Below are 13898 nucleotides of genomic sequence, written 5' to 3'. Positions count from 1 at the left end.
CCCAAAGGAAACACAAAACTGGTGAATCCCGAAGGAAACACAAAACTGGTGAATCCCAAAGGAAACAAAAAACTGGTGAATCCCGAAGGAAACACAAACTGGTGAATCCCGAAGGAAACACAAACTAATGAATCCCGAAGAAAACACAAAATTGGTGAATCCCGAAGGAAACACAAACTGGTGAGCATCTAACTAATCAGTGAGGACATTCACACAGTTTCAACATTAAAAAATCAACATTGTACGAATCTATTACATACATGTAATCCTCGATACCATGGCTCTACCACATACATATAATCCTCAACAACATATTATACAACATTCATATATACCTTAACATCATAGTTCTACAACATACAAGTATGCCTCAACATTAGCAGATCAGATACCAACATATGGAAACACATACCACCTCATACTAACAAGCAAGTGCCTAGGTGTATATGTAAACAAATCAGAACTCGTGCCAGAACATACTTTGATTCAGGTCATACTATCAATCAACATGCTAACATTTACCATAACATACACCCATCATGCTAGCATACAACTAAAGCTTGGCCCATGGGCAGTTCCAGTGGTAAGATTACTTACCTCAAAATTAAATCCAAATAAACCCAAGCAAGTTTATCTTCTTCTTTCCAAGCAAGACTTTGAAGTAACACCGTAATTGTGGCTTGGTCCAAAATAAATTTTAAAAACCCAATTCTGTTGGCTAACCAACTGCAACAAAATCAATCCTTTGTACTGCCGGATAGCACACTTTGACCTTAAAATTCCTCCAAAGCTCGAGTCTATGGTCCAAACATAATGGGTAAGCATTAAACGGAACCAACAATTTGATTAGTATTCAAAGGAAAACCCACACACTTACAAAATCTTATTGAAATCGACGACGATGACACTGAATTGACGGCAACGACGTGCATGATCGAGTGGACGAACGACTCTCGGCGGAAGTTTTGACGGCTGAGTTGGGTTATTCGGCTTCAGACCTTGGCTGATGGCACGACAACCCACGAATGAAGCAGCCAGACGATTGACGGCAGCTTGCGAATGTGAATCTGACCGGCTGGGCAAGATTGGCGTGCGACGGAGAAGATTTGGACGATTGCTACTTACTGACGAGAACGAGCTGACCTGCCGAACGACGGCCCACGGACGAATGATTGACGAATTGATGGCGGTCAGACGTGCGATGTCGGTTGGAGAGAAGATGGCCAGTGGCTGCTAGGGCGCATAGAGAGGGTCTTCACGTTGAGGGGAGGAAGAAGAACCTAACTTGGATTTCCTCATCACAATAAGGTTCTGTTTTTCGTCTAGGTATACTAGATAATCCTTCAACCTAAACAAATAACACCTTACTTTATCTTTTAAGTCCAAGGTCATGTCCAACTATTTTAGCTTCCTTTAATGAATCAACTTAGCTAAATATTCCAAATAATTCTTCATATCATCACATATACTTTATCTACTTCATCAAGTCGTAGTATTATCCAAGGTGATTATGACTTATGAATCCTTTCTAAATTTTTCTCAAAAATATTGGGTTTTAATATCTTAAAACCTTTAATAAATCCATCGTTCTTCTTCTTCTGCCTTCATATCCATAAAAAATTTTTAACCTTATTTTCGAGAATGTTCCATGTGAAGGAATTTATTTATACTGTCTCTACTTGCACCACAAAACATAACAAAGTCCTTAAATGAATTCTTGTCAAGACAATTTTATTCCTGGGCTTAAAACATATAACTACCTTTATTTCTAAACTTGTCATAACTTTACATAGTTTCAATCAATCTTTAAGATCTCTGAACTGAGGTATATGTATTTGTTCGTTTCTAATATAGATTCCCATGAGATAACCTAGTCCCAAGTGACCCTCATAATTATTTTATTTTATTTTTCCTCCTTTTGTTTATGTGTTTTTACCTGATAATCCTCTTATAATAACTTCTAACGAGTCACTATCCTAACACATTAGAACATAACTGGTGCATTTAAGCTAAACAAATATTTGATGCACAACTATCATAAAACTTGTAATTGAATAGGACATACCTGGCGATGACAAGGAAATCCATTCATGGGCCATAGGGAATCTAGACTTACATAGTAGTCAGTCTATAGAAACCAAAACATGGGCTCTAATACCAACTGTAACGACCCGACCCTCTAGGACTTAGGTTAGGCCGTTACTAAAAATGATGCATAGGATTTGAACGACACTTAGTTATGTTGAAATAAATGCTAAATAGACAAGAGAAGTTCAAAAAACCATTTATTAAATCAATTGTTAAAACAATAATAGGGTACTCATTGATTCGTAAAAGGAACTAATTAAAAGTATAAAAAAAAAATCCTTCCTAATAAGTTTCAATATAAAACTAACATTAAGAGAAAAAATAAGGACTCTAAAATTTCATGATGCGGAAGCGTAAAAAACTGATCCCAGTGGCACGATCACGAATTCCATCGCCTCACCGGTGCACTCTACCCTTACCTGAGAATATCAACTAAGAAAGATGAGCATGAAATACTCATAAGTAACCCAACAAATGGGGTCAGGCTAGGCATCTATGTCCTCTAGATACCCACCTAGTGGCACATATACACACATGAAACAGATAAGAGACTGAGTCCTATCCTATTGGTAGTTAAGTATGCCCACATTCTTCGTGAATCCATAGGAGAAATTAAATTAATGTGACATAAATCCATATCTCCCCTTTAAACAAAACTGAACTTTGAAATTAACAAAATTGTCCTCGAATTTTACGAAAATACAGAATTTGAAAAATGAAAAACTTGGGATGTTACATTCTTTCCTCCTTAAAAAAAACTTTCGTCCTCGAAAGTTCATTCTTGAAAAAGCTCCAGGTACGGGCCCTCATTTCATCCTCTCGCTCCCAAATAGCCTTCTTAAACTGGTGATTCTATCAAAGGACTTTTACAAATGCAAACTCCCTACGACGCAATGTCTTTATCTTTCTGGCGAGAATCTTTACAGGTTTCTCCTCTTAACTCAAGTTGTCATTCAACTGCAAAGGCTCAAAATCAACTACATGAGACAGATCTGTCATATACTTTCTCGACATCGAAACATAACAGACATTATGAACTGAAGACAGCGATGAAGGCAATGTTAATCAGTAAGCTACGGGGCCAATTCGCTCCAAGATCTTGAAAGGCCCAATACATCACGAACTCAGCTTCCCTTTCCTACCAAACCTCAGAACACCTTATCACCAGTCTTAAATTCCGGGTCCTTACGTCTCACGTCAGCATAGCTTTTCTATCTACTCTGAGTTGTTCGCATATGTGCTCAGATCTGCTGTATTGCCCCATTTGTCGTCTGCACTAACTCAAGTCCTAGCAACTTCCATTCACCAACTTCATCCTAACATGCAGGAGACCTGCAACTCTTCTCATATAAGGCCTCAAATGGCGACATGCTAATACTAGTATGATGACTAATAATATAAGCAAACTTTATTAGATGCAAATGAGAGTCCCAACTCCTCAAAAAATCCACCCACACGCCTATAACATACTCTCCAATTTTTGGTTTGAACGCTTTGTTTGACCATCAGTTTATGGGTGAAAAGTTACAATAAATTCTAACAGAGGATCCAACACCTTCTGGGAGAATCTTCCAAAAATGGATGTAAAAAATGGGTCGTCGTTTGACATAGCTGAAACTAGCATCAAAGAGGTGTGACAACCCCTTCCATACATAACTATGAAACTTAAGATGCTGAAAACCAACAATACTTTAACACGTTCAAGCTGAGAACTATGAAAACTGTCGTGAGTTTAAGAAAGTCTTATCCACTAAAAACAAATATTTGAGCTTACCATTCTATCACAAGGAAAACTTCATAGGTGTAGTGGAGAAACTGGTCATACGATATAATGCGTCATCTGAAGATACGTACCAGAAAAAATCTGGTCAACTAAAAACTGCTTCTACTCTAGAAGCACTGACTATGATGTCTTTCTTAGGGTCTACATGTCTAAGAATAACTCTATCTAATTAAGCCTCACATTCATGAGAAACTCGTCATAAGGCTCTATACTATCATGGGCTATAAAACTGGCTTGAGCCAATCCTCATATTATTCTTTAGCTTTAAAAGAATCACATATCATTACTTAGACCCTGTTGTAGATGAGTCTAAAATTCCCTCTGAAAATGAGGTTTTGAAGTCCCTAGATGCTAAAATGCCAGTCAATTGACAACACATTTTCATAACCTCGTAATAACCATAATTGATTCCTGAAGTCGATTTTTTTACGATAAAACCTTCTTGATTCATAAGTCATAGCTTGATTTACTCGTACTCCCTAGAGCTAGTTAACTCATTGCCCATGCAAGAGAAAACATACTATCCTGTATCGCTCCAAACCCACCTATAGCAACTTCTTGTTATCAACTCAACTTTATTACAAGTCTATCCCTTATGCCAATGGTGATATTGGAAGATCCAACTTACTTACTTTTGTGCATCTACCACTTTTTTCTACCTCGAGCTGGATTAAGTTCATTTTTTAATCAAATTGATGGTCTTGCTAGTTCATGTTTCCAACATTTTCACACAAAGTCCAAATCCCTTAAATCTTACTAATGCCCTCAATGTTTTACGTCTTAACTAATGAAGCCTCAACATACTATATCAATAGTTCTCGAACATCTACTGTTACTAGTAACTCCATTTTAACTTATCCCTTCCAACCTTCTGTTTCGGTAACAGATTCTTGTGTTCCATACCAATCACCTACATAAGCTAGCTTTCCATCTAACACATATTGTCCTAAAGTTCCACATGATAATGAGGTATTCTTCTTTTACACCAAAACAAATACCTTGTAATCCCTCTTATCAAGCTTTCAAACCATACTTAACTAGGAGTTTCGAACACATTAAATTTCTCTCTTTCCAAGAGAGTAAACTTTCTTGGATACTTTTCTCTCATTCACACTTATCTCTGATAAAACCACTAAATTCAAGACACCTCTTTTTTTTTTTCCCACTTTCCATGTGGAACATAATCTCTTTACTAAATTATATTTTACTTAACTCCTCCATAAATCTTATCTCTCTCACTAAGAATTTCTATCTTGTAGAATTCTTCTTTGCCAATTTGCATACTTTTAAACTCCAAAAGACTTTTGTTTCTTCAAATTTGCCTAACTTGGATTTCCTCATCACAATAAGGTTCTGGTTTTCGTCTAGGTATACTAGAATAATCCTTCAACCTAAACAAATAACACCTTACTTTATCCCTTTTAAGTCCAAGGTCATGTCCAACTATTTTAGCTTCCTTTAATGACATCAACTTAGCTAAATATTCCAAAATAATTCTTCATATCATCACATATACTTTATCTACTTCATCAAGTCGTAGTATTATCCAAGTGATTATGACTTATGAATCCTTTCTAAATTTCTTCTCAAAATATTGGGTTTTAATATCTTAAAACCTTTAATAAATCCATCGTCTCTTCTTCTTGTCCTTCATATCCATAAAACAATTTTTAACCTTATTTTCGAGAATGTTCCATGTGAAGGAATTTATTTATACTGTCTCTACTTGCACCACAAAACATAACATTAGTCCTTAATGAATTCTTGTCAAGACAATTTTATTCCTGGGCTTAAACATATACATACCTTTATTTCTAAACTGTCATAACTTTACATAGTTTCATCAATCTTTAAGATCTCTGAACTGAGGTATATGTATTTGTTCGTTTCTAATATAATTCCCATGAGATAACCTAGTCCCAAGTGACCTCATAATTTATTTTATTTTATTTTCCTCCTTTTGTAGTGTTGTACCTGATAATCCTCTTATAATAACTTCTAACGAGTCACTATCCTAACATTAGAACATAACTGGTGCATTTAAGCTAAACAAATATTTGAATGCACAACTATCATAAAACTTGTAATTGATAGGACATACCTGGCGATGACAAGGAATCCATTCATGGGCCATAGGGACAATCTAGACTTACATAGTAAGTCAGTCTATAGAACCCAAAACATGGGCTCTAATACCAACTGTAACGACCCGACCCCCTAGGACTTAGGTTAGGCCGTTACTAAAATAAATGCATGCATAGGATTTGAAACGACACTTAGTTATGTTGAAATAAATGCTAAATAGACAAGAGAAGTTCAAAAACCATTTATTAAATACAATTGTTAAAACAATAATAGGGTACTCATGATTCGTAAAGACTATTAAAAGTATAAAAAAAAAATCCTTCCTAATAAGTTTCAAATATAAAACTAAACATTAAGAGAAAAATAAGGACTCTAAATTTCATGATGCGGAAGCGTAAAAACTAGTCCCAGTGGCACGATCACGAATTCCACTGCGCCATCACCGGTGCATCTCTACCCTTACCTGAAATATCAACATAAGAAAGAATGAGCATGAAATACTCAGTAAGTAACCCCAACACTGGGGTCAGGCTAGGCATCTATGTCCTCTAGATACCCACCTATGGCACATATACACACATGAAACAGATAAGAGACTGAGTCCTATCCTATTGTAGTTAAGTATGCCCACATTCTTCGGTGAATCCCATAGGAGACACAAACTGGTGAATCTCGAAGGAGACACAAACTAGTGAATCCCGAAGGAAACATAAACTGGTGAATCCCGAAGAAAACACAAAACTGGTGAATCCTGAAGGAAACACAAACTGGTGAATCCGAAGAAAACACAAAACTGGTGAATCCCGAAGGAAACACAAACTGGTGAATCCCGAAGGAAACACAAACTGGTGAGCATCTAACTAATTAGTGAGGACATTCACACAGTCTCAACATTCAAAAATCAACATCGTACGAATCTATGACATACATGTAATCCTCGATACCATGGCTTTACCACATACACATAATCCTCAACTACATATTCTACAACATTCATATATACCTTAATATTATAGTTTCACAACATACAAGTATGCCTCAACATCAGCAGATCAGATACCAACATATGGAAACACATACCACCTCATACTAACAATCAAGTGCCTAAGTGTATATGTAAACAAATCAGAACTTGTGCCAAAACATATTTTGATTCAAGTCATACTATCAATCAACATGCTATTTTACCATAACATACACCCATCATGCTAGCATACAACTAAAGCCTGGCCCGTGGGCAGTTCCAGTGGTAAGATTACTTACCTCAAATTAAATCTATATAAACCCAAGCAAGTTTATCTTCTTCTTTCCAAGCAAGACCTTGAAGTAACACCGTAATTGTGGCTTTGTCCAAAATAAATTTTAAAAACCCAATTCTGTTGGCTAACCAACTGTAACAAAATCAATCCTTTGTACTGCCGGACAACATACTTTGACCTTAAAATTCTTCCAAAGCTCGAATCTATGGTCCAAACATAATGGGTAAGCATTAAACGGAACCAACAATTTGATTAGCTTTCAAAGGAAAACCCACACACTTACAAAATCTTATTGAAATCGACGGCGATGATGCTGAATTGACGGCAAAGGCGTGCAGGATCGAGTGGACGAACGACTCTCGACGGAACAGGGCGGAGGAACGACTCACGGCGAAAGTTTCGACGGCTTGGCTGGGTCATTCGGCTTTAGACCTTGGCTGATGGCGCGACGACCCACGAACGAAGCAGCCAGACGATTAATGGCAGCTTGCAGATGCGAATCTGACCAGCTGGGCGAGATTGGCGTGCGACAGAGAAGATTTGGACGATCTTTACTTGTTGACGAGATCGAGCTGACCTGCCGAACGATGGCCCACAGACGAATGACCGACGAACTGATGGCGGTCAGACGTGCGATGCCGGTTGGAGAGGAGATGCCCAGCGGCTGCTATGGCGCATAGAGAGGGTCTTCACGTTGGGGGGAGGAAGAAGAAGAAGAAGAAGGGAGAGAAAAGAGTTTTTTTTTTCCTTTTTAAAAGAAAAAGGTTATTTTAATGAAAGAAATAAAATAAAATATTATTTTATTTTATTCGATTATATTTTATTTCAATTTTCTTTTAACCTTTCCCATATTACACAAATATATCTAAATATATATTCTTAAAACTCTTCCCCTTTTTTCTTCAAATTCCAAAATCAAAATCAAATTAATTTCTACAATATAAATTTAAATTCTCGACATTAACTTAAAATTAAATTAATGTGACATAAATCCATATCTCCCCTTTAAACAAAACTGAACTTTGAAATTAACAAAATTGTCCTCGAATTTTACGAAAATACAAAATTTGAAAAATGAAAAACTTGTGATGTTACACTTGAAGCTGTCGTGTAATCTCTTGTGAGCTAAATGATAGGCAGTGTACTCGAATGCAGCTATTCAATAAAAAATGAAAACATTTTTCATTTTATCCTTCAGTTATGAAAACTGAATAAAACCTCTCACTTTCACGCATGGTTAAGGAGAAACCACCAACAATTATCTCATAAATGTTTTAATTATAAATAAATATAATAACTAACTTATCATATTATATTTATAACATATAGTTTTAATATCACATCATATGCAACATTTAAACCATAATCATTTTCTCCTTTACTTGATATAAATCATATTTACATCAAATTTCTCCAATTAATGTATCTCATACATCATGTCAACTATATCATATATAATTGAACCAGTTTAATCATATCATATATAATCAAACTCCCTCTTGTCAATTTGAGCACTTCAAACTGACCCAAAAACTGATTCTCAACTTGAATCCATTGAGCTACTAAGGGGACCTAATGAACCTATAGTTTGAAGCTCCTACGGTACGTGAATAGCTGACTAAACTCTTTAGTCACGAGAACCACCACCCTTTAACTGTCGGGCACTCCACTAAAGATCGACAGCTGTACTCTTCTCACCACAGATATATTTATATGTCTATCGGATATAACCAGTCAACAGTACGATAACCCTTTATAGATACTCTTAAGTATAGTTAGGCCAATTTACCATTTTACTTCTGTAGTTACATCTAACTCTTTAAGTACCACAGATCCCTCTAATGAACAATACATCATAGTCCTACTATGAGTGTACACCTCTTGGGCCTTGAGAAGGTGTGTGATACCACATCATTCAAGCCCCGGAATCAGCCCTTACGAGAGCAATCTATCTACTTATCCCTACTTGTGTAGCTGAGTTCACAACTCCCCCAATCAGACGAATTCCCAAAGTGGTAGGTTTGAGTCGGCGATCTGGCCACTCACATTCATGCAAATCAAAGGATCGCCCTCAAAGGCAGGTATTCCCAACTCACTCAGAATTAAGGTTATGTTACCTATAGTCATCCTAGTGAAGTGAAGTCTCTGTCATAAACGACGTCATATAACGAGACTAAACACTTCGTGGTCCGGTCTTATACAAACTCCTTTATATAGGACACCTCCGCTCGCATGTCTCCACATGAATGATCAGAATCAAACCATCTGTAGCATGTCACAATACTTGTAACTATCTACAAAGCGGGTCACATTCGTAGTGTCACCAGGATAAGGTTTCCCTCCTATATGCATATACTACAGACCATTTTGGTTATTATTTAAGGCACGATCCATCTGTATGTCTCCACATAAATACTTAAGTTACAACGACAACTAGGGATCTTAATTTATTAATTTGTGGTAAATGCAAATAAAACATCTCATTTTCATAAATAACAGTGAAGAAAATATCTCATATTATTACATCACAAGCGTTTGTTCAATATATGTGTTTACCAACTAGAGGACCCAACGAGAGTTTAGGGCATTAACCCTAATAGATTGGAGATGGGTTTTTTCACTCCTACTCACTTCTTTTGATTTTAAGTCGTGATCTTGTTGGGATTTAAAGAGATTGAGTGTAGATTATTAGGTCTGATTTGAAGAGGAACAAGCTTTCAAGCCATTGGTGAGTTTTCCTCTTAATTATCATTTTAGAACAAAAGAAACAAGCTTGGTGAGGTTGAGGATAACTCAAATTTTCGAATGGGATCTAGAAATTGTTCAAGGTCTTGCTTGAAATTTTATATAGTCTCCATTGAAATTTTGTATGGTCTCGTAGGTGAGTATAATTCTTTTTACCATTCCTATTTTATTCTAAAGTGTTTGATTAGACAAGGTGATAGGGTGTTTGACTATGCTGTAATTATGATAGTCGTCGTAGTCTCAAATAAATAAAGTACAGAAGTTGATTTATTTATTTTTTATATGTTTATGCATTTTGTCAACATATAATTATCTACGTATCTTGTAACCAAAGGCCATAAGATGAAATCCACTTTAGATACCAGGAGTCTTGTTAGCAATTAGCATTATCTACTTCTATTCTCACTTAAAAGTGATTGAATTATCTACTTCTATCCATGAAATCCATTTTAGATACTAGTATCTTGAGGTATGTTACCACCCACATTTTCCTAAGTTTGCTTTGGGACAAATAACCAATTGCTTCTCTTATTCTTAGTACAGGATTTGAGCAAGTTTGTTGTTACTATGGTTGTATCTATTGTAACAGTTGTTGAGAAGAAAAGGGAAGAGTCCACTAGGAGTCTAATGATGACATGGGTTTCATCTTGTTTAATTAATTTGTAAGTTAGAAAGATAATAGGACCTTTTGTGTTTTGCATTTGTTAGATATGGGGTAGATGGATAGTTTTGATAGAAGTTTTGGAAATGTAATTTTTTAAACTGTTCATATTTGATTGACTGTTAGAATTATGTTCCTTGTATTCTTTTGGAAGTGTCCATATGATTCTGTTCATATTCTTCTAGTTAACTTAGAAAATCCTTCATGGAGTTATAGAGTTTTATAATGACAATGTTGAAGAATGTTATCTTTTGTCATTTTGGGGAAAATTTTAGTTCATAATATTGAAAATATGTTTGATTGTTTATTTGTTTTGATGGATATTTGTCATAATATATCATATGTGATTGTTGGATTAAAATACACAAACAATTTAGAAGTAAACTTCCATATTAATTTTTTTTTTTTTTTTTAAAAAAATCACAAACATACTTGACATTTTATTCTTGTCAAGAACATATATTCCTGACTTTTTTTAGTATCAAGTAAAGTATATCTTGACATTTTTCACATACCAAGTGAAAATATTCTTGACATTTTTATTTGTCAAGAACGTCAATATTCTTGACATTTCAAAAATATCAAGTATCATTGTTCTCGACGTTTTTTTCCTAATCGAGAACATCGACATTCTTGCCAATAGATTCCTTGACGTTTTTTAAAATGTCAAGAAAATGTTGAGAAAAGTGACACTTGACATTTAATAAACGTCAAGAAACATTGTTTTTGTAGTAGTGTATGAATGTGGTTGTCGAAGTTGATTGCCAAAGTTGTCATCGGAAGTGGTTATCAGAGTTGCTCGCTCGAAGGTGGTCATTAAAGTTGATCATCGAAGTTTGTAGTTGGAGGTGTTGTCGAAGCCTAGGAAGGTGGTTTTCGGAGTTGGTCATCGGAGTTGATTGTCAAAGGTGGTTGTCGGAACCCAACATTGGTCGCTAGAATTGGTCGCGTGAAGGTGGTGTTGAGTTGGTCACCGTAGTTGTCATTGGAAGTGGTTGCTGGAGCCCGAAATCGAGCGTCAGAGATAGTAGTTGGAGCCCGAAATCAGTCGTCGGAGTTGTTGTCAGAGATAGTAGTCGGAGCCCGAAGTTGGTTCTTTGAGTCTTGTAACGATAGTCGTCGACAGTGACTGATGGGTAGTGCAATTGAAAACATTGGAAGAAGGGAGAGTTGGGGTGAGTTGGTAAAATATACTAACTTGACTCCACCACCATTTAAAGTTTGTGAGCTAAACATTGATTGATATATTATACCAACTCAACTCAACTCAACTCATGTTGGTGAGCTAAACAACTCTAACTGATTTTTAGGGGAGAGAGTGAAGATATCATTTCTATGTATACCTTTATTATTATTATTATTTTAAAAAAGAAGGTATTGGTTGTAACTAAATAATTGATATTTTCTTTAAAAGAAAAATGAGGTATCGGTTGGATTCTCAAAGAATAGGAAGGTACCATCTTATTAAATTAAAATTGATACCTTTTGTTTTCACTAGGGATGCAGTGAGTAGCTAGGGGAGCTGTAAATCTTAGTATATCGAATGGAAATGAGTGTTTCAGATTGAATGAACATTGACCTGATGCAGATGGATAGGGTCTCGAACCAATGGGTTACATAAATTTTCTATATATATACATAAAACTCCACATTTAGATAAGCATGGTTATGATAGGTATTTATGCATATATACGTTTTGATAGTGATTCTGCGATAAGTTTTGAGATGGTGAGTTTGGTCTCAAATTTTAATTATTTAAGAGGTAGTTGGGAAAATTTAGATTTTGTTTTTCTAAAAAAATTTGTTTTATATTTGTTTAGATTTTAGATTTATTTTGTCTATCATTCTTAATTATAGGCATAGGAGATAGTTGGAAAAAAATGGAAGAATATTAGTTGGGGTATTTTCATCATGATAATATATTGATAATAAACCCTATTAAAATGTACATTTACTCACTTTTGTAAGAAAATATTATTTTAGTCATTTTTCAAACACTACTATTTAAATATAGTAATTTTCTTGTTGACCTTATTTTATATGGTTATAGTAAAGAGCGGCCATTTAAAACTTGATTTTAAATTTGTCAAAATGAACCTAATTCAACTAGTATCAAACATATATTATTAATCTAAGGTCAAATTTTCGATATATAACCCCACATATTCTAAAAGAAAAAAAAAACTAATTTGAAAATTTAAAATCAATTATGTTTGAAATCAAATTCCAACTTTATTTTTGGACCAAACATATCCTTCTTGAAACTTCAAAACTAGAAAAAACTCAATTCAATTTTTTGTTACCTTTGAAAACGAAAGGACTAAACAGTGACTAACCTTAAGTCATAAGAAAAGGGGAAACAATTAAAAAGGAAGATTCCTTGCTTCAGTGGTTGTTTTCTTTGGGGCCAATAAAAAATCTGAATTTGTCATTCATTGGTTAGCCAATTACTAAACAAATAAAAGAAAATTACAAAACCACCTTCAAGTGAATTTACAAGACTCCCTTATGTGAATTTATAAGATTACCCTTAATATTCCCCCTCAAGATGGCAAGTGAATGTTAAGCACACCCATCTTGGATAATAAAGGAACAAAAACTTTAGATGAAAGAGCTTTGCTGAAAATATTTACAAGTTGCTGATGAGACCATATAGGAAGAAGCTCGACAATTCCTTTAACAACATTTTCTTAAACAAAATGACAATCTAATTTGATATGCTTTGTTCTTTCATGAAACATAGGGTTAGGGGCGATATGAAGAGCAGCTTGATTATCACAAAAGATGAAAATAGGAGGAGTTAAAGGAACTTGTAACTCAGCAAGTAATTGAGAGATCCAAATAATTTCACAAGTAGTAGTAGCAAAGGCCCTGTATTCAGCTTCAGCTGAAGATCGAGGGACATTCGTAGGTTTCTTAGCCTTCCAAGAGATAAGGGAATCACTCATGAACATATAAAAACCAGTTGCGGACTTACGAGAATCCACACAAGAAGCCCACTCAGAATCTGAGTAGGCCTTGAGCTGAAAGTCAGTACAAAGAAGAAGAAGAATTCCCTGACCTGGAGAACCCTTTAAATATCAAAGAAGATGATGAGTAACATCAAGACGACATTGATGAGGCTGAGAAACATATTGACTAAGCTTATGAACTACAAATACAATATGAGGCCTAGAGATAATGAGATATAAAAGCTTGCTAATCAAACAATGATAAATAGTTGGATCTTGTAACAAAGGACCATCACCAAGAAAAAATTGCAAATTAGGATCCATGG

This window comes from Benincasa hispida, chromosome 8 (genome assembly GCF_009727055.1).
Source record: "Benincasa hispida cultivar B227 chromosome 8, ASM972705v1, whole genome shotgun sequence".
NCBI classification, from domain to species: domain Eukaryota; kingdom Viridiplantae; phylum Streptophyta; class Magnoliopsida; order Cucurbitales; family Cucurbitaceae; genus Benincasa; species Benincasa hispida.
Note: the sequence above shows the minus strand (reverse complement) of the source record.